The sequence below is a fragment of the Cervus elaphus genome, chromosome 16 (genome assembly GCF_910594005.1).
Source record: "Cervus elaphus chromosome 16, mCerEla1.1, whole genome shotgun sequence".
In the NCBI taxonomy this organism is placed as follows: domain Eukaryota; kingdom Metazoa; phylum Chordata; class Mammalia; order Artiodactyla; family Cervidae; genus Cervus; species Cervus elaphus.
Genome location: NC_057830.1, coordinates 15,313,941 through 15,319,940, shown reverse-complemented (window position 1 = coordinate 15,319,940; position 6,000 = coordinate 15,313,941).

The following is a 6,000-nucleotide window of genomic DNA, read 5'->3' as shown; positions in this document are numbered from 1 at the left end:
GAGTGTTGATATTAACTTGTCTGTGCTCTGCCTGGATAATTGCAGGCAAGGGAATCTGTCTAGGGTTTCTTATCTTGAAATCAAATGGATGATGCAGTGGCAGGTTTCCTGTTCCCAGATGTTCCGCTGCATTTTTTACAGGGCATTCTGGGAAGAATTAGAATTCAACAATTTCGGGCCTATCCTGGAAGGTTCTGGGTCAATATGTGTGCTCAGTCGCTCAGTTGTGTCCAAATTTTTGTGAACCCCCATGGCCCACCAGGCTCCTCCGTCCATGGGATGTCCCAGGCAAGACTACTGGAGTGGGTCACCACTTCCTTCTCCAGGGGATCTTCCTGACCCAGGGATAGAACACGAGTCTCTTTCCTCTCCTGCATTGGCAGTGGATTTCCCACCACTGCACTACTGGGAAGCCCTCTGGGTCAATATACTCCATGTTATTTGATGCTTGATCTTTCAAGGGAATGAGAAATAAAATTTACTTCTTCATTCTGGCCCTGTCTTCTCTTAGACATCCTCTTTTACTTTTTTATTAACTCCAGAATTACTGAGTTCCCATCACAGGGACACTAAGGAAGAGATGACATTTTTTTCTGAACTCAGGAAGTTCCTTTCTTGGGTGGGAGGTGGGGAGGGCATCAGACATGTAAACAAAATACAACACAATGTAATAAGTGGATATAATAGATACACAAAGAATCTTGGGGAAAGAGAGGGATATATACATACAGTCATATATGATATCTGATGGCATTATTAGCTAAAAGATTCCTGGAACTTTCAGCTACTCTGTCCAATAAATCTTTTTGTGTAAGCTAGTTTGCTGTCAGTTTCAGGCATTTCCAATAATACAGGAATCATAGGAGGGCTGGGTGCACCAGAGAATATGTTGCATGCAATGCCATGAAAGAACAAGGCCTGTCTTTGGAATGTTGAGATAACTGATACAACTGCACTTTCATCATACGGTCCAGATGATTCTAAACATGCATAAGAACCCCTGCTTTGAAGAGTACCCATCTATTGGTATCTGACAAATCCCAATTTTGATCCTTCATTAAAGCAGATTTTTTTCAAAAACTTTATACAGTTACTCATCACACTCACCCTATGGAAATAAGCTTAAGAAATTTTAATCCTATATCCTTGGCTTTCAATGCCAATATAGACTTCTTGAAAGGAGGCCTAAACAATTTACCTAAGTATTCTTTCTAAAATAAGGGAATTCCTTTCCTTAGACATATCATGGCACCTGGGTTGGGATAACGTTTCTCCTTGGCACCCACAAATGAAGAATCAATGGGTAAGGAATGCATATATATATCAATCTTACTGCTTGGAGTATTTTGGGGAGGGCAGCATTATATACATTGATGAATATTAAGACGTTAATGCCCCTTTGCCTAATTCATGTGTCAACCTGAAGTCTTGTACTGTGCAAAGTAATACTTGGGACTTCCCTGGTAGTCCAGTGGTTAAAACTCTGCACTCCCAATGCAGGGGGCATGGGTTTGATCCCTGGTTGGGGAACTAAGATCCCACATGCTGAACAGTGCAGCCTAAAAATAAAATAGTTTTTTTTTTTTTTAAAGTAAAACTCAGTGAGGAACAGCAGCCCTATGATCAGTGAAACAGTAATAAAAGAATGACATTCACTTACTGCATAACTTCTCTGTGTCCAGTTTCTACTCTGTGTGTTTATATGCTGGACCCAATTCTGTTGTTGAAACAACCAAAAACTGAGGCCCCAGGGCATTTAAATAATTTGCCTGCAGCTAGTGGAAGTCAGGATGGGAATCCAGGTGTTACCTTTCCAACACACTCACCTCTCTGCCTCTCCAATTCCCTTACTAGTAGTTTCAAATCCGCCCTCAGTGTCTGCTTCTGGGCAAGTGAGTTTCTGGCTCTTTCAGCGTCTACAGTGGAAGGTGACCTTTCGGCAAAGAAGTCTGAAAGAAGAGAGGGCATAGCCATTTGGAAGGTTGCCCCGGTGAGCCACATGGGACAAGGCTGACGATACTGGAAGCATTTACTCCTGAGGGGAGAAAGGGCATGATGACTCTTCCCCAAACATCCCAAGTCCCTCACTTGAGCACTTTAGAACAGTGGTCTCCAACCTCTTTGGCGCCAGGGACCAGTTTTGTGGAAGAAAACTTTTCCCCAGACCAAGGGGGTGAGGGGTGGCTGCAGGATGATTCCAGTGTGGGACATTTGTTGTGCATTTTGTTTCTGTTATTATTACACCAGTTCCACCTCAGATCACCAGGCTTCAGATCCTGGAGGCTGGGGACCCCTGCTTTAGGAGGTAAACTTAGGATCGTGGTGGAGAGTTCAGTAAGAATCTTCTAAGACCAGTGATCAAGAGAATGGGCTGAATATCAAAGAGGTGACCTAAGGAATTCAGATCCAGGGGGCAGTTCGTGGGAAAGAAGTGCTCTGGTCTCAGACAGACTGGGGTTGGTCCAACTCTGCCCACATCTGAGCTCTGGAACCTAGGACAGATGATTTACACTCCCTGTCTCCTTCCTCATTATATATTAATATCTTAATAATACCTATTCTGCAGGCTTGTGAGAATTAGAGGTAATACATATTCAGAGCTGCCACAGAGCAATGGAAATAATACTATGATAGTGGTTGCCATAGATTGGACATCTCTCTTAGCTGTTTTAGATTCAAGAATCCAACAGCAAGAGTGGAGCCCTAAAATATATTACCTGTAGAGATCCCTCCAGGGTAAAGAGAGCTTTTGTAATCATCACTTCTCAAAATGTGGAGAGAGAGCAGCACTGATGGGAGGACAGCGGAAGTATTCCACAGGAAGTTTTCTTCTTGCTGCATGCTGTGTTGTGGGAGGGATCGGAGAGGTTCCCCTATTATGTATATTTCATCTCCAATAAGAGATCAGTTTGCTCTGACGTAACCGCAGGGAGCCCGTTATTTACCTTCGATCCCTGTAAAATTCTCACTACTGAGTTTACAGTTGATTGATTGTTCATTCCACATACTATAATTGCTTCATTAGAGGCTTCAGATGGTTCATTGTGTTGGCAACTTCCTGTAAAGCTGTCTGCACAATCAGGGCCAGACACATGCCACTTGAGTCATCAGGAACTGAAGCATTTGTTTGTTTGTTTGTGTGTATGTGTGTGTGTGTTTGCAAAAGGCAGCATATTACAGGGAGTTTAATCCTGAGGCTGTGGGGGCCGCACCGGGGCAAACAGATCTACATGATCTCAGTCACTGCAGGGCCAAAATTCCCATCCTTTTATTTATTTTGATGGTACCACACGGCATCTGGGACCTTACTTCCCTGGCCAGGAATGGAACCCATGTCCCCTGCATTGGAAGTGTGGAGTCTTATCCACTAGACCACCAGGGAAGAACCAGCATCCATTTATTAATGACTCCATGGTTTATAGCTCCAGCCCCATGTCTCGGGAACTTCGGAATGAGATAGCCAAACACCACAAGATAGCCGCCATCCTTGCTTGGATTGCTCCATGGGCATCTCCAACTAACGTCCCTGATACTGAATTTCCAATCCCTACTGCATCCATACCCCCAACCCTGTCCTCTCCTATCCCCATCTCAGTAGACACCACCATCCATACAGACACAGAGTCTCTGGTCATCGTCCACGTGTCCTCCAATTCCCTCACGCTTACACCCAATCACTAAGCTCAATCAATTCCTCTTTCTGCTTTTTTTTTTTTTTAAATCAGTGGGGTGCTCCCTCATTTCCATGGTCACTTTGTGGTCTAAACTTCCATTATTTCTTCCATGGATATAGCAATAGCCTCTTCTATTTGAGCTCCCTCCAGCCCCTAGGAGCAGAGCCATCTATTAAAAACTCAAGCCTGAGAACATTACCGCCATATTGAAAACCCTTCAAAAACTTTCCAGGAGGCTTCCCTGGTGGCTCAGTGGCAAAGACTCTGCCTGCCAATGCAGGAGACATGGGTACGATCGCTGGTCCCAGAAGATCCCACATGCCCAGGAGCATCTAAGCCCGTGTCTCACAACTATTTGGACCTGTGCTCTAGAGCCTCAGAGCCACAACTACTGAAGCCCTCATGTCCTAGAGCCTGTGCTCTGCAACAAGAGAGGCCACCGCAGTGAGAAACCCTCACACTGCAACTAGAGAGTAGCTTCTGCTCTCCACAGCTATAGAAAAAGCCCATGTAGCAACAAAGAACCCCGCTAAGTCCAAAATAAAGAAAGAAAACTTCCCAGTGTCCTCAGGGAAAAATTCTTAACTGACCGTGTTACACCTGGTTATACCTTTTTCTTAGCACCTTGTATTCCTTCCTCTTCTTCTTATTCAAAAAATTCCTTATTCTTCAGAACCCTCATTACTCCCTGATGTCAGGAGCTGTGTCTTTCTTGTTTACCACCGATTAACCCCAGGATTAGCAGGCTGCCAACAACACAGAGATGGACATGACTAGCAACTGAGCAACAACCACAACCACAGAGAAGGAGCTGAGGAACTATCCACTGACCTGAGACGCCAAAGAACAAGAAGGTGTGCCTGTTAGCTGGCTTTTCACCCCTTTCCCCTTCCACCCCTTTAGGGATGGAGAGAGAAACACTTCAAAAGCCAAATGGCAAAACTTAACAGATCCAATCACCCTGAAGATGGGACACAGGGCCCCGCACAATTGTGCTTCTCCAGCCTCAGCTCCCGCAAATCCTACACTCTCCGCCCACATCCACCACAGGTCTGTGCTCGGTGCCAGGAATTTTCTTTGTTCCTCAAACACCCCATCTCATTCAAGACCACCACTGCTTTTCATATTACATTTCTCTGCTGAGAAGGTCTTTTCCCCCCTTCCTTTCCTGGGGAAATCTGTTTCCTCCTTGAGAAGTCATATGGTCAGTGACCATATCTCTGACTTCCCAGGTGAAGACAGCTGTTCCTCTCTTGTCTTAGTCTGCTTGGGCCGCCATAAGACAATGCAATAGACTGGGAGGCCTGAGCAGCAGAGCGTTAATTCTTACAGTTTGGGAGGCTGGGAAGTCAAAGATCAAGGTGCCTGCATGGTCAGGCTCTGGTGAGAACCCTCTCCCTGGCTTGCCTTTTTGCTGTATCCAAACATGGTGAGGAGAGAGCAAGGTCTCTTCTTCAGTTCAGTTCAGTCAGTTCAGTCACTCAGTCGTGCCAACTCTTTGTGACCCCATGAATTGCAGCATGCCAGGCCTCCCTGTTCATCACCAACTCCCAGAGTTTACTCAAACTCATGCCCATCGAGTTGGTGATGCCATCCAGCCATCTCATCCTCTGTTGTCCCCTTCTCCTCCTGCCCCCAATTCCTCCCAGCATCAGGGTCTTTCCAATGAGTCAACTCTTCGCATGAGGTGGCCAAAGTATTGGAATTTCAGCTTCAACATCAGTCCTTCCAATGAACACCCAGGACTGATCTCCTTTAGGATGGACTGGTTGGATCTCCTTGCAGTCCAAGGGACTCTCAAGAGTCTTCTCCAACACCACAGTTCAAAAGCATCAATTTTTCGGCACTCAGCTTTCTTCACAGTTCAACTCTCACATCCATACATGATCACTGAAAAAACCATAGCCTTGACCAGACAAACCTTTGGTTGGCCAAGTAAAGTCTGACACTGTTTCCACTGCTTCCCCATCTATTTGCCATGAAGTGATGGGACCAGATGCCATGATCTTAGTTTTCTGAATGTTGAGCTTTAAGCCAACTTTTTCACTCTCCTCTTTCACTTTCATCAAGAGGCTATTTAGTTCCTCTTCACTTTCTGCCATAAGGGTGGTGTCATCTGCATATCTGAGGTTATTGATATTTCTCCCAGCAATCTTGATTCCAGCCTGTGCTTCTTCCAGCCCAGCGTTTCTCATGATGTACTCTGCATATACGTTAAATAAGCAGGTTGACAATATGCAGCCTTGACATACTCCTTTTCCTATTTGGAACCAGTCTGTTGGTCCATGTCCAGTTCTAACTGTTGCTTCCTGACCTGCATACAGGT